The 27,044-nt window shown below is 44.3% G+C and overlaps 1 protein-coding gene across 3 annotated transcripts in view; it reads left to right on the top strand.

Moving 5' to 3' along the window:
* LOC124772611 (disks large 1 tumor suppressor protein) overlaps positions 1 to 27,044 on the top strand; it is a 921,529-nt gene that overhangs the window by 578,618 nt on the left and 315,867 nt on the right. The window lies entirely within an intron of this gene.

Raw genomic sequence — 27,044 nt, 5'->3', positions numbered from 1 at the left:
ATATCTGTTATTTCCCCAGCGAAATGTTTTAGGCCCCCTGTGGTTCTTAATCTATATAAACGATTTGGGAGACAGTCTTAGCAGCCCTCTAAGATTGTTTGCAGCTGACGCTGTCGTTTCCGCCTAGTAACGTCATCAGAAGATCAAAACGAATTGCAAAATGATTTAGACAAGACAGCTATATGGTGAGAAAAATGGCAGTTGATAATACAAAATGTGTGACGTCCTCCATCTGAATGCCGAAGACGTTGTTGAAACTGTATCCATAACATAGAAAAACTTGTAAGGAAGGCGAACCGCCGGCCGGTGTGCCCGAGCGGTTCTAGGCGCTTCAGTCTGGAACCGCGCGACTGCTACGGTCGCAGGTCCGAATCCTGCATCGGGCATGGATGTGTGTGATGTCCTTAGGTTAGTTAGGTTTAAGTATTTCTACGTGCTAGGGAACTGATGACCTCAGATGTTACCGCATCTCGTGGTCGTGCGGTAGCGTTCTCGCTTCCCACGCCCGGGTTCCCGGGTTCGATTCCCGGCGGGGTCAGGGATTTTCTCTGCCTCGTGATGGCTGGGTGTTGTGTGCTGTCCTTAGGTTAGTTAGGTTTAAGTAGTTCTAAGTTCTAGGGGACTGATGACCATAGATGTTAAGTCCCATAGTGCTCAGAGCCATTTTTTGAACCTCAGATGTTGAGTCCCATAGTGCTCAGAGCCATTTGAACCATTTTGAAGGCGAACCAAAATATGCATTTTAATTGCAGAACACTTAGAATATTCATCAGATCTGCTAAAAGGAATGCCGATACTACGATTGTCCGTCCCCTTCCGAAGTACTGCTGCTCGGTATGGGATTCACACAGTACAGGATTGACAGATGTTATCGAGGAAGTTCAAAGCAGGACAGATCGTTTGGTATTGTCCCCATGTAGGGGAGTGATTGTTACATCTACACTGCTTGACACTTGTCGAGGAACAGCTGAAACTAGCTAAGGAACAAATGCCAGTAGCTACGAAACAACCGACCATTGCTACATCCGACCAGTGATAGTAAAAGAAAATGTGGAGGGTGGTACATATTAGCTGCAGCGAAGCCTATGTGCGACCGCTGATGGTGCATTGCAAAGTTCTCGCAGTACGGTGTCTGATGAAGGCTGTTGTGGAACTAATTAGTGCGACATTCCATGAGCTACGCCAAAATGTGTGCACGACATCATTTGACTGCTGCCGATCGTAGACGAGCAGTTGGACGCCTCGAAGCCGGTAAATGTGTCACTACTGTGGCCACAGTAATAGGTGTGTCCAAAAAAGTGTCATTTCGCGATTAAAAAAGGTCGCCAAAGGTGGAAGTGCTATGCGAAAGCATGCCGGCGGTCGTAGACGGACCACCACATCGCAAGAGGATCGATACATAGCCCTAGTGGCCAAAAGGAACTCCGAAAGAAGGTTCACCTACCATTTGACCATCTTCTTCTGTGCAGATGCACAAACAGTGCCCGAACTCTTACGGGAATCGGCAGTAAATCCGCGAATAATGAGTTTAGTGGGCAGGGGCACTCCGAATATAGTGCGAGACAATAAGTTGCGCCGGCCGCGGTGGTCTAGTGGTTCTAGGCGCGCAATCCGGAACCGCGGGACTGCTACGGTCGCAGGTTCGAATCCTGCCTCGGGCATGGATGTGTGTGATGTCCTTAGGTTAGTTAGGTTTAAGTAGTTCTAAGTTCTAGGGGACTGATGACCACAGAAGTTACGTCCCATAGTGCTCAGAGCCATTTGAACCATTTTTTGAATAAGTTGAGAATGTGGGTCTCACGGGAGGCGTGCCAGAGATAGTCCCTGCAGTCGCACTATCCTCGGTGGCTCAGTTGGATGGAGCGTCTGCCATGTAAGCAGGAGATCCCGGGTCCGAGTCCCGGTCGGGGCACATATTTTCAACTGTCCCCGTTGACTTATATCAACGCCTGTATGCAGCTAAGGGTATTCATTTCATTGTAATCTCATTCCTAGGCAGCCCGCTACAGAAATCGCAGCCGCCGCTGTGGCCGAGCGGTTCTAGGCGCTTCAGTCCGGAACCGCGTTGCTAGTACAGTCACAGGTTCAAATCTTGCCTCGGGCGTGGATGTGTGTGATGTCCTTATGTTAGTTCGGTCTAGGGTACTGATGACCTCAGATGTTAAGTCCCACAGTGCTTAGAGCCATTTGAACAGAAATCGCAGCCGCTACCGGTAAACATCTCTCTACCAGAACCATTTCGAAGCGATTAAATAGGGCTGGTTTGTATGTACGGAAGTCTGTTAGACGCATCCCACTTCAATTATGCTGTAGTTGACAAGGGGTACGTTGGTGTGGGGAACATTTTGATTGGGTTCAGCAACAATGGTCCAGAATAATGTTCTCAGATGAATTCTGCTTCACTGTGGCATGTGATTCTGGGCACTAGTTGGTGGCGAGAGAGGGGGGAACACGTTGCACACCACAGAATGTTCATGAACGTCATCGATACGACCTAGGCATTATGGTTGGGGTAGGGATTACGCCCAGTGCTGGAACACCGCTGCATACCTTCCCGCGAGACACTGTTACAGCACAGCGGTATTGTAGGTAGATTATTGTGGATCATGTCCATCATTTTAGGGTTGCGGTGGGTCCCGACTTTTTGTTTACGTACGTTAGTGTCCTCCCACGCAGAGCCGCTGAGGTGTCGGACACACTGGAAAGTGAAGATATTGACTGTGTTGTGACTTAGCAAGACAGCCAAGTCACAACGAGAGGAAGCCGAAAGGCACGCGTTAAGCTCACGCAGATTGGCGTGAGGTCTGGAACAGGTAAAAGGAAATGAGAAAACGGACGCAGTTGCTGTAATACTTAACTTTAATCCACATTTGTAGAACATCGCTCTTGATGATACATTAATAGAATCTCAATATCAATTGAATACGGCGCCTTGCTAGGTCGTAGCAAATGTAGCTGAAGGCTATGCTAACTATCGTCTCGGCAAATGAGAGCGTATTTATCAGTGAACCATTGCTATGAACGTCGGCTGTACAACTGGGGCGAGTGCTAGTACGTCTCTAGACCTGCCGTGTGGTGGCGCTCGGTCTGCAATTACTGACAGGGGCTACACGCGGGTCCGCCGTATACTAACGGACCGCGGCCGATTTAAAGGCTACCACCTAGCAAGTGTGGTGTCTGACGGTGACACCACAGACTGTGTGGAATAGTCTGCATATTCCTCGGAAGTAAACCCTATAGAGCATGCCAGGGATGCTTTCGGCAAACGTGTCAGTCAACGAACACCCCCTCCCTGAGCCGGGCAAGAACTGAGGACGCCTTGAGTGAGGACTGGTAACATATTCCCCCCCCCCCCCCCCCCCCCCAAGTACTCCTTAACAGAATGGTTCCCAGCATGTATAACAGGTCCAGAATATGCGTTAGTACCCGAGCAGGGCGTATTCCTCACTCAGAGTCCGGGATCGACGTTTACGTTGGGAGTCTGTCCTGTGTCAAACATGAACGTTATTTGTGTCTGTTATCCTGCTTTCCCGAATCTGTACCATTTTTCGTTATGGGTATACCACTCCACCTCTATTACGTATGTGCTGTATTTCCTGTCGTCCATCATTGCCTCTGATTATTCCCATCTAACAATGTCTCTGTTCCTTAGCAACTGTCAAGCAGTGTATCATACGCGACTTGGAGTATCATTAAAACAAAGGCGTTTTTCGTTACGGCGAGATCTCTTCAGGAAACATGAATCACCAACTCCCTCCAGCTAACGCCAAAATATTTCGTTGAATTTCATCTACATACGGAGAAATGAAAATCGTAATAAAATGAGAGCAATTAGAACACCCACGGACATATTTTCCGACGTGCTGTTCGAGTGTGGGACGGTTTAGACGTAGTCTGAAAGTGGTTCTGTGAACTCTCTGCCGAACACTTTAGTGTGAATTGCAGAGTAGTCGTGTAGGTGTGGATGAAGTCACAGGCCCCAGTATTGATCAAATGGCAAGATCGTTGAGCCCCATCTAAAGAGAGCGCGCCGGCTGGGATGACGGAGCGGTTCTAGGCGCTACAGTCTGGAACCACGCGACCGCTACAGTCGCAGGTTCGAATCCTGCCTCGGGCATGGATGTGTGTGATGTCCTTAGGTTATTTAGGTTTAAGTAGTTCTAAGTTTTAGGGCATTGATGACCTTAGAAGTTAAGTCCCATAGTGCTCAGAGCCATTTGAACCATTTTTGTCAGAGAGCGCCTGCTGTCAAGTTCTGGGCAGTTTGACGCTGAGCCCTGCAGAGGAATGCAGTGCGGCTCTCCTGGGGCGCCGTGTTTACGGCCATGTGGCGTCGCAGTGGCGGGGCGTGTAGGCCTACGGCCGCTGCCCGCTGCCTCCACTTCCGGCCCCACGCCCCTTTTTCCCCGCCCTGTGCAACTCCTCACGGTTCACCAGGGTCGCTGCCACCCATCCATCGTCCTTACTATCCACGAACTACAAACACCTATCAAAGAGTGTGTCCTCTTTGCCAGTCCCACTTTTAAATCTACTCCTCTCCAAGCGATTCATCCTCAGGACATTTTCCCCCTTATCATAATTATTAGAGTGCGCGTCATTTATGACGGCGGCCGAGATTGGGTTCGTTCTGCGCATCTGACGTCACAAAACACAGTCAGCCAATGAACAGAGAACGACGTTGCCAGAGCTCGACTCCAGTGCAGAGCACGGACGAGTGTCCTCAGTTTTAGAAACGTTCAGTCATAAATAAAGTAATTGAACAAAAGCAATGTATTGACAGCAGACTTACTTTTGTAGAAAGTTTGGAAAAAGCATTCTTTATACCAGTTGCTTCATAGCCTATTAATTAATTAAACCAAACAAGCAATAAGCCTCCTAATTCAGGTGATAGTAAGGAAAGGTGTTTGTATCATTCTCACTAAGCGCTTTTTCGCAATAAAGAACAGGTAATTGTTGATTTCCTATTGTACTTCGACAAAAGGAGAGGAATTCATAGTCATACCAACAGTGTTTGTCGGTATTTTGGGTGATATTTTAAAGTCCTCTGGGTGATATATTCAACGACAAGCAGCGGTAGTGTAGTGGTTAAAGTGTATGTCTGCTAACCGAAAGGTTCTGAGTTCAAACCTTGCTTAGTGTTTAATATTTTCTTTGTTTAAAAACGATATCGAAGTGTCTTACTTCATGAATTTTATTCGCTTGAATGTAATTTTTTGAAATTTCTAGTGGCAACTAAAATCGACCATATGGAAAGTATACGCTATGGACTTTTACCTCTGCAAACTTTTCAAAATTTCGTCCAGTTGTTTACTACATCTAATGCTGCACAATAACTGCGTTGAACTTCGAAACAAAATTAAATCATTTATAGGGGGGAAGGTATCAGTCAAGAAGCTGTGTAAAAATCAAATTTTTGGGCCAATTAGTTTTTGTGAAATCGAATGATAAACTGTGTCAAAGCAGTCGAAACACCATGTGTCTGCACAGGCGAGCAGTGCAATGATGACAAAATCGCGCACATCGCAGAATGCGGGGAGCACGTCACTGTAGCAGCGAAAGGGTTAATGCGGCCGTGGTGGCTTTACTTCATAAACTGCGCGCTCCCCCCTAAACGTAAGTTTGCGAACTCTATATACTATGGCTCTGCTTCTCTTGGCGCGTACAACTGGCAACGCAGCAATCTCCCGCGTCTGGGCGGGCATGCGCGAACCGCCACGATAAAAGAATGGAACTATAGTGCTTTAGAAAGCATCGCTCCTGCGAAACGCAACTCGCCCTTTTTTCACATGATATCTTGCGAACCATGGATGATGGGTATCAGACGGATGCCATATTCCTTGACTTCCGGAAAGCGTTTGACTCGGTGCCCCACTGCAGACTCCTAACTAAGGTTCGAGCATATGGGATTGGTTCCCAAATATGTGAGTGGCTCGAAGACTTCTTATGTAATAGAACCCAGTACGTTGTCCTCGATGGTGAGTGTTCATCGGAGGTGAGGGTATCATCTGGAGTGCCCCAGGGAAGTGTGGTAGGTCCGCTGTTGTTTTCTATCTACATAAATGATCTTTTGGATAGGGTGGATAGCAATGTGCGGCTGTTTGCTGATGATGCTGTGGTGCACGGGAAGGTGTCGTCGTTGAGTGACTGTAGGAGGATACAAGATGACTTGGACAGGATTTGTGATTGGTGTAAAGAATGGCAGCTAACTCTAAATATAGATAAATGTAAATTAATGCAGATGAATAGGAAAAAGAATCCAGTAATGTTTGAATACTCCATTAGTAGTGTAGCGCTTGAGGCAGTCACGTCGATTAAATATTTAGGCGTAACGTTGCAGAGCGATATGAAGTGGGACAAGCATGTAATAGCAGTTTTGGGGAAGGCGGCTAGTCGTCTTCGGTTCATTAGTAGAATTTTGGGAAGATGTGGTTCATCTGTAAAGGAGACCACTTATAAAACACTAATACGACCTATTCTTGAGTACTGCTCGAGCGTTTGGGATCCATATCAGGTCGGATTGAGGGAGGACATAGAAGCAATTCAGAGGCGGGTTGCTAGATTTGTTACTGGTAGGTTTGATCATCACGCGAGTGTTACGGAAATGCTTCAGGAACTCGGGTGGGAGTCTCAGGAGGAAAGGAGGCGTTCTTTTCGTGAATCGTTACTGAGGAAATTTAGAAACCAGCATTTGAGGCTGATTGCAGTACAATTTTACTGCCGCCAACTTATATTTCGCGGATGGACCACAAAGATAAGAGAGATTAGGGCTCGTACAGAGGCATATAGGCAGTCATTTTTCCCTCGTTCTGTTTGGGAGTGGAACAGGGAGACAAGATGCTAGTTGTGGTACGATGTACCCTCCGCTACGCACCGTATGGTGGATTGCGGAGTATGTATGTAGATGCAGATGTAGATGACAGTAAATATGAGTCTTCGTATGAGATACTGTCCTAGTCAGTACAAACGTATTTGAAATGTTAACTTATCGAGCGAGCGAGATGGCGCAGTGGTTAGGACACTGGACTCGCATTCGGGAGGACGACGGTTCAATCCCGCGTCCGGCCATCCTGATTTAGATTTTTCCGTGATTTCCCTAAATCGCTCCAAGCAAATGCCGGGATGGTTCCTTTAAAAGGGCACGGACGACTTCCTTCCCCGTCCTTCTATAATCCGATGAGACAGATGACCTCGCTGTTTGGTCTCTTCTCCCAAACAACCCAACCCCCAAACTTATCGATTATGTCCGCATCTAACTGAGCTGAAATTTCACCTGTGGCTCATGCTTGGGGAATGTGATAGAAGCATTATGTAGCACCTGCACGTATTGTTGTTGAAGTAAGTCGACATTTAACGCTTCAGTAAGGTCCAGAATGGGTCGAACTGTGCGTTGGCGTCCATGATCATTTTGACATCAATCTTCTGGATTTATCTGTCTGTGTTCATTACAACCGTGCATGACGGTAACAGTCAGCGTGCACCAGGCAGGGTTTGTCGTTGCTGGATTATGGTTATTCATCTCGTTTTACTGGTCCTGTTAATACATATCTATAAAACAAGTACTCTATTAGACTAATTAGAGCTCAAAAATAAATAAATAAATGGTTCAAATGGCTCTAAGCACTATGGGACTTAACATCTGAGGTCATCAGTCCCCTAGACTTAGAACTACTTAAACCTAACTAACCTGAGGACATCACACACATCCATGGTCGAGGCATTATTCGAACCTACGACCGTAGCAGTAGCACGGCCCCAGACTTAAGCGCCTAGAATCTCTCGGCCACAGTGGCCGGCTAATTTGAGCTAGTTCTATCGAATGGGAACGTATAATTCTACTTTAACAATAATTTTGTTTGTAACGGGAAACAAACCGACGCTTCCCGTCGACAGTGGGTGTCATATGAAAGACGTCATGTGCAATAATTGTTTGGACTGGCTCCAGCTACATACTGCAATAACACGACCACCAGAGAAAATGCGTCTTACGACAGGGACAGCCTGTATGTAAATGTTCTAGTGCATAACGTCGGAAGCTGTATGACGTTATTTAGAGACGATGTGTTTGGTATAGGAAGATTGCAACGTCCGAAGGCTTTAGCGAAAAGCAGAAAGGCCTGCAGAGAGTTGTTGATTGCAGCTGTGGCTGACACTTCACCCTGGACGTAAATGTAACGTATTTGCGTGAAGGGATACATTCTTGTTCGATTACACTATTGGTGGGAACTCACTGGAAACAGTAACAATCGCAAAGTAACTGTAGGAAAATCAGGTGCCAGGCTAAGATTCATGGGAAGAATGTTAAGGAAATGCAGTTCATTCAGGAAATAAGTAGCTTACGAAACACTTGTTCGATCGATTGTTGAGTGTTGTTCATGAGGATGGGACCCTTTTATCGAGAAGGGTTAACAGAAGAGTTAGAGAGGATCCAACGAAGGGAGCAAACTATATTTCGTTATGGGATCGGAGCGAGAACGTTACGGGGATGCTCAACAAACTGCAGAACCAGTCGCTACAGCGAAATCTTTGTGATCACGGAGAAGGTTACTGTAGAAATTCCGGGAGCATATGTTTGAAGAAGAACTGGGTAACTTATTACTTCGGCACACATGTGTATCGCGGAATGACCACGACGAGAATGTCGGAGAAGTCAGAGCTCATACGGATGTTTATCGACAGTCGTTCTTGCCACGCACCATTCGCGAATGGAACAGCGAAGGGAGAAAAATTGACTGTGGTGCCTGAGGTACCCTACACCAGCCACGGTAAGGTGGAGAGTATAGATGTAGATGTAGTGCTGTACAATAAATTGGTAACGTGCTAAAGCAGTATTGTATTTCTCGTAATGGAAGGTCATGGGTGACATTCGAGCCAAGTTAGAAGAGAACTTAATCGTAAAGTACCGCATAACTAGAACAATAGTTCGTACCATATATTCGCAATTATCTTTGAAAGGGATTGTTTTCGGAACCATTTTTACTGGAACTCTTTTGCTTCTATTATCATATATTTTTCCCTGTAAGAATTTTCAGCTTGATTGTGATACACATTGCACAGTTTAGTACGTTTAATAACACGCTAATAAAAGAAAAGAAGAAGTTGACTAATAATGTTACAATGTGACAGTAACTGCAGCGAAAATTCCGTCGGTACAAACTTCATGTCTTCAAAATAATGTCTGAGTAATTACTTGTAACTTTGATGATAAGTGAGTGCATCAGCGCGTACTTATCCGTGAGCACGTCATGTGGTGAGAGGGAGCGATTATTCCTTCAGTAATGAACTGCTGTGTACTGAATGCACACGGGCAGACGCACGACACGGTAACATACTTCTGTTAGACACGTGATCTATCTTTTCATTACTTCTCTGACTGCCTGTCAAACATCGCGTGTGCCTGCCACACGTTAACTTCGTTCTCTAAAGATGAAAAGAACCCTTGTAATGAAGATTTGTGGATGTCGGAACATATATTGCATCAGTGAAAAGTGTGCTAATTCAGTGTCTACATGTTTTGGATTGCAAGTGGTGCTGGTTGTAGAGAAAGTGTCACTGCTACGTCAGTCGAGTTGAATGCTGTGCTATAATTAAGCAGTCTCGTGTTGCAGTCTTTCCTGGCGTCCTGTGTTTCGATTACTAGAGGACGTGCCGGCTCTTTGCCGGTCACGAAATCTGCAAGAAGCTGCTGGTGCCAGCAAGAATATTTACGAATCACACTCGTACTGATCAAACCGATCTGTGATAAATCTAGCAGCACGCCTCTGAAATGCTTCCAAGTCTTTCTTTAGCACGATCTTGTGGGGTCGCAAATACTCGATTAGTACTCAAGAATATTCCGTACAGGCGTTCTGTGCGCGGTCTCCTTTACACTGTAATCCGCGCTACGCCTCACTGGCAGTCTCCCAATAAACCGTTGTAGGACTCCACGCCTTTTCCGCGTACGGCGACTGTGTGTTTTATCGCTCACTCCATGCAGTTTCCTCCTTCCTGTACAGTTTCCTCCTTGCTTTCGCCACTAACACTTCTTCGTTTGCTCTTCCTCGTCGTCTCTGTAAACGTCGCGTAGTTGGGGTACTTGCCGGTCGTTGTGGCCGAGCGGTTCTAGGCGCTTCAGTCTGGATCCGCTACGGTCGCAGGTTCGAATCCTGCCTCGGGCATGGATGTGTGTGATGTCCTTAGGTTAGTTAGGTTTAAGTAGTTCTAAGTTCTAGGGGACTTATGACCTCAGATGTTTTAAGTCCCTTAGTACTCAGAGCCATTAGAATTATTAGTTGGGGTACTTGACCTGGTGAGTCTGTTAATGTGCAGTATTCCTTGTTACGCAAGAATGACAGTTTAGTCTACTGTTGTAATTCCTTCAGCCCCTTTTTCCGCACTCGTAGTTTACCACAATCAGTTAATACAATTCATCCTTCCAATCCAGACACCATAGAGCGTCGTTTTACCTTGAAACTCCTCCATTGGCCCGAGTTTGCATAAAAACGGTATGGGATTGTGGGTCCACCTTGATGCAAAACACGTTTTTGTTTAATTTATTTGTTTCCAAACTAGTTTCAGGGACAATATCGCCATGATCAGTGGATTCTTCAATCGTAAAACATGCAAAAAAAATAGCATAGCTGTAAACGTTAGAAAACATTATACATGTGTACTGTTTGGTTCAAAATATTGTGGTCTGTGAATAGTTTCATAATACATTATTTACTATTCGCAAAACACAATATTTGGAACCAGGCAGTACACATCCAATAAAATATTTATAACTAAGCTATTTTTGCATGTTATAGAATTAAAGAATGCACTGATGATGGCGTTATGGTCGCTGAAACTAGTTGAGGAATAAATAAATAAAAAACAAAAGTGGTTTGCGTCAAGGCGGACCCACAATCCGACATTGTTACCATAGAGCATTGTTCAAACATTCCACGCTACACTAAGCTGGGTATGCGTCCATCCGAGAATTATTTCCAGTAAATGTGCAGATAATTTAGCCCCATTTCCATTACATGGTGTCGACAATCCTAAGGGCTAGTGGCTGAGTGGTGGCTGTTCGTCTCAAGGTGCGCTCAGTGCGCGCTTTCTGCCTTCTACTTTTGCGCGCTAACCACGGAGGGAATTTTCTCCCGATTTAGCGTCTACTTATTGGTCCTTACGTATAAACCTGTAATAGGAACAAAATTTTTCTGTACATGACTCACACATGAAAGTTTTCATCATTACTACAAAGAAAAGGTGTGATCAAAAAGTAATGGGAATTTTTGTTTCTCTTAAAGTATATTTTTTTATAGATTAACTGTAACATTGTCCCGTTCACAGTAACCCACCTCACACTTGGGCCAGAGCTTTTTCCAATCGTGGGAGCACTTCTGTAACTCACTTTTCTTAATGGTGTTCAGCTCCTTCAGGGATTCTGCTTTTATCTCGTGAGTGGTGGTAAAATGACGTCCTTCCATTTCGGGGAAGGCTGAGGCAACATAATGGTTTTGTTTTTTATTTGCCAAAAATAACGAACAAGCATTTTCACAAATGGTTTTGCCACAGTTCTGATCCTGTTCTTCACATAACTTCACGCAAACGGCGCATAACTTCCAGGTAGTATTTCTTATTGACCTTTCGACCATAATGCAAGAGCTCCTGAAACACTTTTCCATTGTAATCGAAGAAAGCTGTGAGAAGAATCTTCGCATGTCATCGAAGTTGACGAACTTTTTTTCGGTCTTGGCTCTTCAGGGAGTTTCAGTTGGGACGACTGGGCCTCGGTTTCGACTTCGTACCCATATACCCATATTTCGTCTCCTGTTATACCCTTCTTTAGAAGTTTTGGCTCGCTATCGACTTGATTCAGCAATTCCTGAGCGATGACTACGCGACGTCGTTTTTGGCCGAAACTCAACGGTTTCGGAACAAACTTCGCAGCTACGCGTTTCATGCCCAAATTATCCGAAAAACTTCCTTGTCATGAGCCAAACGATATGCCAACATCATCGGCAAGCTCTCTGATGGTGATTCGGCAATTTTCCAGAACTATTTTCTTTACTTCTCCCACACGGTCGTAATGAGTTAATGTGCTGGGGTGTCCAGGGCGGTCATCGTCTTCAGCTTGTGCTCGACCCCCTCTGAAATTTTATACCACTCGTAAACTCTTGTCTTATTCATAGTAGATTCGCCAAAGACCACAGTCAACATTTCGCATGCGGTGCTACACTTTATTCCATTACTCAAGCAAAATTTAAAACAAGTTCTTTGATCCATGTTTTTCTCAAGTAAAAATTCGCCGAGCACGAGAAAACATGTATAATCTTTTCGACTGTCAACAATAAACTGAATATTCAAAATAGCTGGAAGTGCAAACATACATCAGAAACATGTGTACCAGCAAGATAATTTTTTTCAATCTGGTATATACATCCCCGCAAAAAAAAAAAAAAAAAAAGAACCGTAGCTTTTTGATACACCTCGTGCATTTAATAAACAGACAGTAATGATTCAGAAACAGTTGTATTAATGGCCCGAAGTATCGGTGTTACAAGATCTCTTCTGCTGCATCGAAACGCATGGCTGTGCGTTAACATTGATTTATTTTGTGTTCTATTCTGAGTAAACGACGTGAGTGGCCAAAAGTCATGTTATGGCTCTCTCATTTGAAGGCGTGCCATATATAGCGCCAGAATGTTGTAGCTATATACTGCGCAATAGCGCCAGTGTAGTAGACGCGCTCTCTGAGCGGTTTGCTACAGACGGGTATGTGGTGGGAGATGGCAGCAGGTCGCGAGAGAACCGACTCTGAACGTGGGAGGATAATCGGTGCAGGACGCATGGGTCGCAGCATATCGGAGAGTACACAAGAATATGAGTTTACGAAGACAACAGTGTCTCGTGTGGATCGTCAACACCACAGAGACGGTGTTGACAAATGCGTAAACCTCCGCACAGGACCACCGAAAGTGTTTGACGAGAGGACGGCACGTCACCGCCGCAGTAGGGGGCGGGCAAAGGTTACTGTGTCAGATCGCCGCCAGTCTGAATGTGGGGCGTCAGGAAACCATTTCTACCAGGACTGCACGCAGATGCATCGCATAGGCTTCAGCAGCCGACAGCGAACTCGTGGCACAAAATGGCTCTGAGCACTATGCGACTTAACTTCTGAGGTCATCAGTCGCCTAGAACTTAGAGCCGCTCAAACCTAACTAACCTAAGGACATCACACACATCCACGCCCGAGGCAGGATTCGAACCTGCGACCGTAGCGGTCGCTCGGTTCCAGACTGTAGCGCCTAGGACCGCACGGCCACTCCGGCCGGCTCTCGTGGCACAGTGCCTCCCGATTTCTTTTTGTCAGTGAATGTATAACGACTCACAATAATCTGTTTAGAATGCTGTAGTCGGTTGTGAAATATTACATAAACGAAATAAGAGACTGATCACCAGTAAAACAGAAGGTGCGCGATATGAATACACCGCAGAGTAACTAAGCTGCTGTGGATAGCGTGAATGACAAATGAGGAGTCCTTAAGCGTGTCAGCAGAGATCGGGAAATATCTAATATGATTAACAAAAGGAAGGTAGTGTATTTAGGGCGTATCGTGCTCAATGAAAAATACCGAATATTACTGCAGATAATTAAACGCAAAATTGAAGACAGTAAATGAACTGGAAGAAAGAGGACGACTTGGGTGGGAAACGCTTGCCTGTGGACGGAACAGTGTGATATTTAGTCGGTGATAAATGCCGCAGAGAACCGACCTGATATGAAAAATGTGATCACAAACATTCTCTAGTGAATATGCACTGGCAGAAAAAATAGTAGACGGTCTCTACAAATTTCCTCCTCGACTGTTCCTTCTGATGCTAAATTGAGTCTTTCTGGAACTTTATTGTTCCTAGTAATGTAACGCCCCCTTTAAAAAATTATAAATGACTGTGCTTAAACTGACACACAATATTTTTTAGCGCAACGCAATCTGACTTTCAAAAATCCCTACAAAAGAATGGCCCTGACTAACAATAACCTATACCTTTCATGAATCACTTACCTCACAAAAATCTTCGTTACTCGAACTACTGCAATACAGCGTGCGCCAATACTGCCAGCTGAATAAATGATTCCAACTACTGAAGGTACTAACTACTGATAGGCATGATAGGCATAGTTAGCAAATGAAAGATTTTGATAGAGAACAGACAATGCATTTACCTTAATAGTGTTCAAAAGTCATAATATATATATATCAGTTCATGACATCCAGTTTTACAAATTTACTGTCTCTGATGTACACACGTCCAGATCATCCGCTTTCAAAACTCCATCTCTCTCCCTACATCCACCACTGCTGGCGGTTCACCTCCAACTGCACAACGCTATGCTCTGTTAACAGCCAACTGCCCAACACTACAATAGCAAATTCCAGCAATGCAAACCAGCCACAGACTGCACACAGCACAGTCAGTGATTTTCATATAGAGCGCTACATGGCGTTACCAACATAAAAACCTAAACAGCCTACTTACAGTAACTATTCTATATCTACATGGATACTCTGCAAATCACATTTAAGAGCCTAGCACAGAGTTCATCGAATCACCTACACAATAATTCTTTATTATTCCAGTTTCACACAGCACGCGGAAAAAACGAACACCTATATCTTTCCGTGCGAGCCCTGATCTCCCTTATTTTATTATGATGATTGCTTCTTCCTATGTAGGTCGGCGTCAACAAAATATTTTCGCATTTGGTGGAGAAAATAGGTGATTGAAATTCCGTGAGAAGATTCCGCCACAACGAAAAAAACCCAAATCCTGTATCATTTCAGTGACACTCTTTCCCCTGTTTCGCGATAATACAAAACATGCAGCCCTTCTTTGAACTTTCTCATGCTTGGCTTTTACATTGCTGCAGGGGGATTGTTTCAGAAACATCATCGTTGTTGTCCTATCAGTAGTTCGTACCAGCCATTGTTGTTGAAGAGAACTTCATCCGTCACTTTTCGCATTATTACATTGATTCAGAGACAACAGAGTTCTTTTATTTCTTTCTCTTCTCCAGAGCTGTTATTTTGTAGAAAACTATTTTGCTTTCTACTACGCTAGAGCGACTTTTCTTGCTGGAAGGTAATAGGATATTATATGTTATTCATCAGAGGAATAACAGCCACAGGAGATACGGTAAATACTTTTAATTTAAACTTCAGTGTCACTTAATGATTACAGTGTTCACATTACCGGTTTCGGTAGGTGTTTGCCATTTTCATATGTGATTAATCCTCTAACAATAACAATTTAAGTTATGCACTAAACACCATGAAGTTGTGTAAAATACAGGGCTATTCAAAAAGAAGGATGAGATTTCAAACGTGTATTGCTTCCAAACTACAAAAGATAGAAACACCATTCCAACGTTCCTGGAAAGAGAAAAGTTCAAATTTTTATGCAATCAATGTGAGCACCATGTGGTACAGATCAAATATCAAAACGGTGGCTCGTTTCGTGCCATATACGAAGCATCTGCTCTCTCGTTATTGAATGCGATGTCGCAGACTTTCAAGAGTGTCACGCACAGGGGGGATAAAAACGCGATCTTTTACGTAATCCCACAGAGAAAAGTCACAAGGTGTCATGTCCGGAGACCCGGTAGGCCACTGGTGATGAAGTTCGTCTTTTGCTTCCTCCTGTTCCAAACCTCCCTCTGGAATGGTTTCATTCTTGTAACGTCGAACATGTTTAGGGAAATTTGGAACAGGAGGAGCAGAAGATGAACTTTATCGCAGGTGGCGTCCCAGGTCTCCAGACCTCACACATTGTGACTTTTATCTTTGGGGTTGCGTAAAAGACCGCATTTTTATTCCCCCTATGCCTGACACTCTTGAAAGTTTGCGACCTCGCATTCTTGAAGCTGTGAATTCGTTAACGGAAGACCGGCTGCTTCGTGTGTGGCGGGAAAGGAGTCATCGTTTTGATATTTTTCGTGTAACAGATGGTGCTCACATTGAATGCATAATAATGTGAACTTTTCTCCGTCCAGGAACATAGGAATCGTATTTCTACCTTTTGTAGTTGGAGAACAACAGAAGTTTGAAATCTCTTTCTTCTTCTTGAATAGCCCTGTAAGTCATTCTCTTTTAACATGTGAAGACATGGTGTATAATTCATTGACTTATTTTGTACTGCTTTATGATATTCTGAGTCGTAACTGGATTTGCTATATACAGCGTGTCGAAGGTGCTAATTTATTAGTCGCATTAAAAGTGGCAATCAGTTGTGAAAAGCGGTAATGTAAACATTGTAATTCTCAAGCGATCTTCACGTAATAAAATACTGTATAAACATTTAAAGGGTCACATGCTTCCGTTTGGCAGTAGCCTATGTCAGTTTATAAAAAAATCAGGAAATACATTGAATTAAAAAAAATCGTTCCTGTTGACTTTGCCTCCGTCACAAAGCGATCTGTGTTTCGCAAATGGACCCTACAATTCTGGCTACTCGCCAAATGTTACGGAACGCTCTAATTACTCTAGAGCGAGTTAATACAAGCAATAAAAGCCCGAGTGCGGCTGCACATCCTCCGCTGACGACTACGTAATCGCGCTGTTCGCCCGGCTGCCGACAGCAAATAGGGCTGGAACGCAGCTACGCAAACAGGTCCCTTATCTCGTGTTTAACGTTACTCACTGCAGGGGAATTCGGTTCCGCACCGATGTCTGCGCTGGCCCACCGGAAGCGGCCACGTGGCTCACCAGTAGCGTGGCCGAGCAGGCCAGAGACGTGTCACACAACGTTCCCTTTGCTTGTGTACATCCTTATGGCAGCAACGTACTCGTACTACACGAAGCCGAAATCCACCTACAAAATTTCTGAGATAGATGGGGAAAAATTTCTGAGTATCTTGTTGCTAGACACCTATAGGAGTCATCCAGGCCCAGAAGCAGGTTGCTTATGTAAGAGTTTCTATAGACAACAAAAATTTGGTTTTGAGTACTTCAAAAGTGCTGTCATTATCTACTCATGAATAAGTATAATCCTACGTTAAAGGGGTTTAACACCGTACATCGAGTATTAAAGCTAGAAACTGGTTCTTGAGACATCGTAACTCAGGGCGTGCAAATTATCCGGAATATATTCAGCCAGTATTTGAGCTGAGAGCACTTAGTGACATCTAAAAAACTTTACACATAACTCCAAACGTTTACGTAAGTTTTTCTTGGTGCTCCCCCCTCACAGAACACACACACACACACACACACACACACACACACACACACACTACTGAAAGCAAAATAAGTGATCACTAACTACATTACTACATCTTCGCTCTTCTTGCAATGAAACTTCTGCAACAGACATTTTAATTCATTACTTTATTACTACTAATTCTATTCGCAACACATTTTGCATGCTGTACCCACGTACGAGGTCTGTTCAAAAAATTCTGCAACATTTGTAATGCGAAATAAAATGCGGTTGGCATCCCTGCGCACGCCTGTGTTTAATGTGTGACTGGCTGATGTTTCATTGTTGTATGTCTGTTAGTGATCGTTCAGTGCTGTATCGTGTAGAACGTTGTGTCGCACAGTTTGCGAATTTCTCGATGGCAGAGTCAGAGAAGCAATGCGTCTGCATTAAATTTTTGAATGAAACGCAAGAAAACCTTAACAGAGACATACCAAATGATGCAATAAGCCTACGGTGACGAGTACTTAAGCCGTACTCCGTGTTATGAACGGTTCACACTGTTTAAAAATGACCGGACGGAAGTTAAAGATGACCCTCGTCCAGGACGCCCTTCGACGTCTACCGACGACTCTCAGATCAGGTACGTCAACGAAATTGTGCGCGCCAATCGTAGACAGACTGTCCGAGTGATTGCACAAGAACGTAACATTTCAACTGGATCATGGCATGAAATCTTGACACAGCATCTCGGAATGCATTGTGCTGCCACTAAGTTCGTCCCACGGTTCGTGAGTCAAGATCAGAAAGACCGTCGCCTCGCAATCTGTGAAAATATTTTGGATCGCACAAATGAGATCGAGATGTTCCTTAAGAGAATCAAAACTGGTGATAAGACGTGGGTCTACGGTTATGATGTTGAGATCAAGGTTCGGCCTTCACAGTGGGTTGGCAAAAGTTCACCAAGACCAGAAAAAGCTCGTCAGGTAAGGTCGAATGTCAAAGCCATGCTGGTAGTTTTCTTTGACTTTGAAGGATTAGTTCATCGTGAATTCGTGCCACAGGGTCAAACTGTTGAGCGATGATATTATCGGGACCTGTTGCGACGCATGCGAGAAAATGTTAGAAGGAAACGGCCTGAAATGTGGCGAGAGAATTCATGGGTCGTGCATCACGACAACGCACTCGCACGGTAATCCCTGTTGGTTGATGACTGTTGCACAAAAAACGAAACGACTGTGCTGCCTCATCCTCCATACTCTCCAGACCTACCCCCTGCACATATTTTTCTATTTCCAAAGTTGAAAACCCTTTTGAGAGGAAAAAGATTTTCTACGATAGACGAGATAAAAGAAAATTCGCGGACGGCGCTTCGCGCGATCCAGCAAGAGCCGTACCAGTTCTGCTTTCAGAAGAGGAAACGTAGTTGGGAGCGGTGTATCAATTGTGAAGGAGAGAATTTCGAAGGAGACCGTGCACAATAAGTAAAAGGTAGGCGTAAACAAATTTTGTGGACGAAGTTCCGGAATTTTTTTAACAGCCCTCGTATGTCACTTGAATGTACGACGCGTAGCTCGGAAGGTATAACTTCATAAGCAGTGAGATGCGTGAAAAACTACAATGTCTTGAACCATATAAGTTTCATGTGCTCAACGTCAAATATTTAAGACATTTTTTCTTTTGTAATCTAATCATACATTTGAAGCTATTCAATACATTGAGAGTTCAATCCTTTAAAGAATCTGTTGGGGGATGGGGGGGGGGGGGGGACGTGTTACTTTTTTTGGTACATGGAACCCGTGATCTCCGATGACTCATTACGAGGTAATAATGTTGCTGTACCGTACGAAAATACACTCGTCCGTACAACGATGTGTTTTTACGTTGTTCTGGGAGGACATCAAATGGATACTGTAATACACAAAATATTAGGTCACTTTACTGCAACACAGATGAGTTACTTTGTATAATTCATTTCGACAGGAATGTCATGAGAATGTACTACTGTCTCTGAACATTAACGTTTCACTTGATACAGTCAAAATACAACTCTGTCCCTCAAAGTGCATTATGTTGAGTCTTGTACCATGGGAAGCAAGGGAGAGGATGTTGTTTGGTGGCCGGTATTACCTTTCTACAACACAACTCCACACGTGGATTGGCAGGGTTCTTTATTTACATGAACAGGAAGCTACTTATCTTTAACAGATTCCATGTGTTGTGGTACAAGCTCTTCTGTGATAGTCCTCTTGCAGACAATATCGGTCTTCTTGCTACTACAAACTTAAGTATCGCTATGGTTAAAGTACAAGTCCTGCTATGTACACTAATCTGGTCGCAGTGTACTGACAGACGCCAACTTGGAGTGCTAAGTGCGTCAGTGATTGAGCTAGTGACTGAGAGACTCAGACTCACACTGATATTGAGCTAGTGACTGACCGAGGCCCTTCTGTCAGTGACGGCGATCTAAATACTTGCGGTCGAGAGGGCGTTGGCGGCGTTTTGCTTGCGAGTGTCTCCGGCCTCTCTCGTGACAGGCGCGCTTGCTGCTGCGCCTGCTGTCGATTTCTTGCTATATCTTTGCCTACCGGAGTGCTGGAGACAGCTTACGCCAGCACACATTAAATAGTAACTTTCAGGTAGAGCTGTGCCTCATACATTGATCACACAGCTGGCCTACTACGAGACGATGTTGTCGTCTTACTGGATGAGTAGAAGATCCGTTGCAGAGGCGTAGCGAAACGTTTCTTGGCGTGGCTGCGCCGGTGTCGCTCATTCGTCGATGCGGCGTGCAGCGACTAGTTTTCCTCGTGGTTACGTTGCGAGGAAGCAACCTTGCTGGGAATCTCGCTCTTCGGACGACGCCACAAATGTAATTATGATTTGTTCGGTTTGATTCTGTGAAAATCCCTTCACAACATAGAAAAAAAACTCGAAGTGGTAAACACGGAAGGATCCGGTTTCTCATATAAGGAACGAGTTTGTTTCCGACCAAGACACGCAGTGCATAGCATCAAGATTTGTACTGCTGTGCAGATATTTTCAGTGCATTATAGTTATAAAGATAAAATTACGCAAAATATACACCGAGGTGACAAAGTCATGGGACACATCCTAATACTATGTCAGGCCATTTGCCCAGCGCAGTGCAGCAACTCGACATAGTATTGACTCAACAAGTCGTTCGAAGCCCCTGCAGAAATATTTAGCCATGCTCCCTCTGTAGCCGTCTATAATTCCGAAAGTGTTGCTGGTTCAGGATTTCGTACACAAACTGATCTCCCGACTATGTCCCATACGTATTCAGTAGGATTCATGTTGGGCGATCTGGGTGGAAAACCATTCGCTCGGAGTGTCCAAATATTTTTCAAACCAACTGTGAACAATTGCGGCCTGGTAACATGGCACACTGTCATCGATAAAAATTCCATCATTGTTTGGGACATGACGTCCATGAATGGCTGCAAATGGAAGCATCGAGAGGGCCCACTCCGTTCCATGTCAACACAGCCCACGCAATTATGGAGCCACCACCAGCTTGCACAATGTCTTGTTCATAGATTGGGTCTACGGCTTCGTGGGATCTGCACCACACTCGAACGCTACCACCAGCTCTTACCAACTGAAATCGGGACTCATCTGACTAGGCTTTCCACTCAGACGGTTGACGGCCAGATGGTTCCAGTCATGACGGTTTTCCAGACATGTAGGATCCAACCGATGTTGTCATGAGACCAGGAACGGCATTGCAGGCGATCGTACTGTCAGCAAAGGCACTGGAGTGGGTCGTCTGCTGCCATAGCGCGTTAATGCCAAATTTCGCCGCACTGTCCTAAAGGAGACGTTCCTCGTACATTGATTTCTGCTGTTACATCACGCCGTGTTACGTGTCTGTTAGCACCGACAACCACTGTACGCAAACGCCGCTGATCTAGGTCGTTAGTGAAGGCCGTCGACCTCTACGTTGTCCTTGGTGAGAGATAATGCCTGAAATTTGATATTCTCGGCTCAGTCTTAACACAATGGATCTCAGAATATTGAATCCCCAAACGATTTCCGAAATGGAATGTCCCATGCGTCTAACTCCAACTACCATTCCGCATTCTGTTAATTCCTGTCGTACGGCCATAATCATCTTGGAACGCTTTTCACATGAATCACCTGAGTACAAATAACAGCTCTGCTAAGGCACAGCTCTTTTATACCTTGTATAGACGATACTACCACCATCTGTATGTCTGCATATCGTTATCCCATGACTTTTGTCTCCTCAGTGTTCGTTAGACGTAGTGACAAAGTGAAACACATTTTTATTGTATATATCAGCCTCGTGGCCATGGTGCTCTAGCGGGTAGAACACTAGACAATTGCCGTGGTGGTCCTAGGGTAAATGCCTGACAGGGGAGGGACTTTTCCCCATTCCAATCACTCCAGGACAGCCACAGGTCCACTCAGCCTGATACAATTGAGTGCCTGGAACTTTCCCTTGGGGTAAAAGGCGGCCGGGGCGGTAGGCCCGTCACCCTCCCCCTCTTAGCGCCTCGGCGCAGAAAGACTGCTCTGTACCCGCAGTCAGGCCAATATCCGGACACGTTCTTGCGCCAAAGAGTTTTTTTTATGTCAACTTTGGCAGTGTTGTGGCCTTAGCTAAAATATTGAATAAAACAAAAACAAAGGTAAATGGGGTTGAGACGTCAAATGAAATGCAATTACTCTGTAATGAGGCGCGGGAGAGGAAGGGTCCCTTGTCCCAAAATACTCAGAAAGTAATCCAAAACCACTTACGAAATTTGTCGGTGAAATTCGGATTCACCCTGTGTACAGGGTCTCCTAGGAATATTGCGTCGAGCTTCGAGGGCTGTGGAGTGTTTCTTGGGAAACAGATCTAGAACAGGATCCCATGTGCGAAAAAGTCATCCAACGGCGCTGCAGAGCGTGGAAGTTAATAGACGCCGGCGGCTGCCTCTAGACCACCCCTTCTTTATACGCTGCCGAAGCATAGGGGGAAGGTCTCACAAAGATGTTTATTATTGAGTGTTCGCGATTGATTGCTACGATCGCCAGTGGAGAGGGAGCTAGCCACTACGTAGAACGGCCTTGTCTCCTATAAATGCGATCCTCTGTTGTCTCGGTGGTTGACGGTTTCGGACAGGCGTTTCCGAGCGCAGTTCATTTTTCTCTTGGAACCCTCTAAAATCTCCAGTGTTTTTCGGTATACATGGGAAAAATATACTGCAGATGGAAACCCGTGTCCGAATCCTTCGTCCACCAAGGCGACAGACCACCACATTTTAAGAGACAAGTCCTGTCTGCGTCTAAGCTAGTGCCATCTTCTCCGCTGGCGATCGTGGCAGTCTCGCCATCACTGAATCACAAATAACATTGTGAGATGCTCCGCCAACAGTCCGGTCCGTCAGCGTACAAAGTCACGTTTGCTGTCGAAGGGGTGGCCTATTGGCAGGCGCCGGCGCCTGTAACTTCGACGCTCTGTATCGTCGATTTGTCCCTAAAGACACTCTACGACCCCTGGAGTTTGTCGTAACACTTCTGGAACATCCTTTATAATTATGCTGTTGAAGTAAGAAGTCTCAACGTTGATTCGTTAAGCGCACGCACACGTACACACACACACACACACACACACACACACACACACACACACACACACAGAGAGAGAGAGAGAGAGAGAGAGAGAGAGAGAGAGAGAAACGGAGAATACTTAGCGACATCGGCCAAATGTACTGTGTTGTGCCTGTCCTATATACTATTTGGCAGTCTGAGAACCGAGAATTGAGGTGCCCTCTTTTGTACGAGTTCTTGAAAACTTACTTCAGTAGCCTATACATGCGAGAACGTGACCGCCCATTTCACGTTGCTGATCGGGTTGAGGCGAGAACGAGCACAGTCGTTGGTTGTACTCGTAAAATGTCTTGGTTCTTTGACGTATTTTCGGTTCCGTTCGTTTCTAGCTGCTTCTTAGTATTTGAGTTCATGTGATGGCTTGCATTTACTGCAAAAAAAAAAAAAAGAACTTTGCATCGAAGGACACATTTCTTTAAAAAAAAGACAATATTGGACCATGCGCACTTTATATTTGGATTAATGTAGCCGCCTATAATTTCGCAAATAATCTCAAAATTTTAAACATGGCTGAAGTAGCAACTGTTGAAAATCTTAACGGTAAATGATAACAGCCAAACAGTTGCAGAATAAAGATTTATTGAAATCCTTGACCACAGTTCCGGTATATCTAAAAATACCTTCATCAGAAAAAAATACACTAAAAGCAAATCCTGCAGATAGTATGCCGTGTTCGCTTCGACCATCTCTTTATAATTATGCTGTACGGATGGAGGTGATATTTTAATTTTAACTACTGACGACGGCTTTGGCACCTCAACTGCAGCATGTGATTTTAGTGTATTTTTGCTTCTGATGAAGGTACATTTAGATATACCGAAACCGTGGTCAAGCATTTCAATAAATCTTTATTCTGCAGCTGTTTGGCTGCTATCATGTACCGTGAAGTTCGCTAAAAATCCTTCCCTTAATTTTGAAAATTTATTATGAAAACACAAGAGCATAAAATATTATGAAAATCAGTTCTGATGAAAGTACTGGAGATAATAAATTTTCAGTTTAGTGTCCCCATTATAGACGCAGACACGCTCGATACACATCTGAGAACTGACTCGGATAGCGACAGCTGCGTGGTTGAAGTGTACAGCGATCCTAGCAGCTACACTGTCCTGAAGAAACTTTTCGGTTCTCAGATGCCTACCAGAGTCCTTTTGGATCTCGAAAAGACTGTTCTCGATTGCTCAAAGGGCTATATTTATCAGCGTGTCCGTACTTTTGATCAAATTATGCCGTAAAGCTAATTTCCCCCTGTCCGATGGAGTGCCTCTTCCTTGGTTACACGATCTACACATCTAGTCTTCGGCGTTCTTCTGTGACACCATATTTTAAAATCTTCTATCCTCTTAATATTCGTGCTCTTTATCGAGCACTTTTCACTTCAAATTAAGGCTAAATTCCAGAAAAATACTTCGATAAAAGTCTTCTTGACACTAACATTTCAATTTCAATCCTAATGTCCCGGGTTCGATTCCCGGCTGGGTCGGAGATTTTCTCCGCTCAGGGACTGGGTGTTGTGTTGTCCTAATCATCATCATTTCATCCCCATCGACGCGCAGGTCGCCGAAGTGGCGTCAACTCGAAAGACCTGCACCAGGCGAACGGTCTACCCGACGGGAGACCTTAGCCACACGACCGGTCAGTCATTTCAATTGATTTTAACACATTTCTCATTTCTTGCTATTGCCAGGCTGCATTTGATACTCTCTTTAGTTCTGCTGTCATTAGTAATTTTGCTATCCAAATAGCAATTCTCATCTACTACTATGCGTCTTATTTTCTAAACTAATCTCCTCCGCATCGCCTGGTTTTAACTTTGGTTTGTTTTTGTTGTTTTTCATCATGTAACGTCTTTTCATGATATTATCCATTCCTTTCAACACGTCTTCCAAGTTCTTTCCCGTCTGTAAAGGAATTGCAGTGACACTGGCGAAGATAAAAAGTTGTCACTGATGTCCCTGAACTTCAATTCCTTTTCCACATTTCCCGCTAGTTCCCTTTACTGACAGCTCTGTGTACACTTTGAATAACGTGTCTCACTCCTTTCTCAATTGTGGCCTCCCTTTTATGTCACGGACAGAATACAGCCTCATAGAAAACTGCATCGTAACACGGCCATTACCTACCCAGTAAATGTTCTTACAGATGCCATGGCTGCAAAACTGGTCTGCAGTAACCCATGTATGCACTGACCATTGAGTCCTTGGTCAATAAAAATAAAACACTCCTGCAGAGAACATTTTTACACCCATGGACTTGTGGTGTCGTAACTGTTAGTTAAGACCAAAACAAGAGCGCGGCTGTGTTGACACGGTCGTGCGAAAACAACGCGAAACAAGCCAGTGTTCATAAAAGGCAGCACATCAAGACAGTGTAAACTGTTTAACTGCACTGTCTTGCGCCATAAACGGCCCGTAAAAAGTGGTGTAAGAACTTTCAATAAAAGAACAAATAGGTAGCAGCAACAATTTTATGGTTTTTCTGGCTTCCCTTCAGGACAACTTGGGAACTTCTGTTGCTGTGACAAGCAGCAGTTTATGTTTAGGACGCACGGATAGCAAGGTCCGAGACAGTTTCAGGAAGTCTTCTGCATTAAGTATGTGACCATTTTCCTTACACTATTTAACCATTTCTGGTCGCATTTTTCTTTTTGCACGTTTTGTGTAGCTCACTACATACATGAGAGTGATTTTCTGTTGAACCTTAGTGCCAGTTTGCATGTTCCCTTTGGCGCGTAAGTGTCTGCGGTGTTATCCCCAACATGCCGTTGCATATTGCATGGGAACAATGGCTAGTCTATACTCGAGCGTGAAAGCGATGTTAGACAACCGCTGCCAATAGTAGCCGAAGCGTTTACTCATACGTGTGCCTTTCAGCGGCGAAGATGTCTGCAGCTGTGCATTTCACAGTGTGCTGGCAAAATAATTTCTAGAACAAGTATGTCAGAATACAGTACGTTTATGCAAGGAACATGGGAGTGTGTTAATTGAACGACATGAAGTGATGCTGTTACTAATTAACAGCAGAAGTAAAAATTATCATAACAGGAACATGTGTGATACAGTATTAAACGAAATATGCTGTGCGTTAAAAGAGTGTAGGTTGCCGACAGTAGTGGAGGAAATTAAGAAGAGAAGGAAAAACTCTGCATTCACAGTACTGCCGAGAAAGACGTATCACTAAGACCGCAATGGGAAAGAAATGCTAGCAATTAAGGTCTTTACACACCAAAACTATAGTTTTTTGACATACTTCGATTCACAGTAGCGTGGAATCTTAGAACAGCCGAAAACTTCCGCGAAAAAGTAATACGTCTTTTCATCACAGTGTCCTGCTTTAGGTAGTGTCTGTTGCTCAAGGTCTGGTACGAATAGATAATTAAACTCGCTCATTCCTCATTTAACTTGGGAACTAGTATTCGTCATCTTAAAGATATTTTCGAAGAAATATCAGACTACCCCTCTCCTCCATCCTGCTTATCCGTTTTTTCACCAATATTCACGGCATATCATGCAGTTGCGGCAAGGAAAGCAAGAACTGCTAATTTGCATGTAACATTCGACGCCACAGTTGCTCTCTGTGCGTGCGGTACTGAAGTACACTTCATGCAGCGTCCGCGTTTCCCATTCGGTTTAGCACACACTTCGTTGAGCGCTTTATGGGACGTGTAAATGGACACAGCTAGATCGAGAACTACTTACGTACATCCATCTGTGAATGTGTTATACGGAAATCGTTCGCCAGATCCAAATTGGCATATTTTCACTCTCTACTTCAGCCGACTGTGTCTCAGTATTTTAGATTGTGTGACGATTTTATGGATGCCTGCGACACACACCAATTTTGTGACTGGGTATAGGTTTTCTTGGTAACGAGAATGGAGCATGTTGTTTTGGATGGAGACTCATCGCCACAAGGAGAAGTATTTTCAGGTGTGCACCAGGGTAGCGTCTTGGGACAATTGCTGTTGACATTGTATATTAATGACTTATCAGACACTGTTAATAGTAACCTCACCTTTCAGATATGATGCAGTTGTACACAGTGAAGTGCTGTTTGAAAAAAAAGCTACATGAATAATGAGTTGGAACTTGATAATATTGCTACATGGTGCAACGCTGCTTTAAGTGTATAGAAATGTAAAATTAAGTACCTTACAATACGAAAATACTCGCGTAAAGCAGGTGGCAGACTTCCGTTCATTTGCACTTGTTTTCCCAAATCTCTTTTTCTTTGCGTAATTA

Source organism: Schistocerca piceifrons, chromosome 2 (assembly GCF_021461385.2).
Source record: "Schistocerca piceifrons isolate TAMUIC-IGC-003096 chromosome 2, iqSchPice1.1, whole genome shotgun sequence".
Classification (NCBI taxonomy): domain Eukaryota; kingdom Metazoa; phylum Arthropoda; class Insecta; order Orthoptera; family Acrididae; genus Schistocerca; species Schistocerca piceifrons.
Note: the sequence above shows the minus strand (reverse complement) of the source record. Positions and strands in the feature narration are given on the sequence as shown.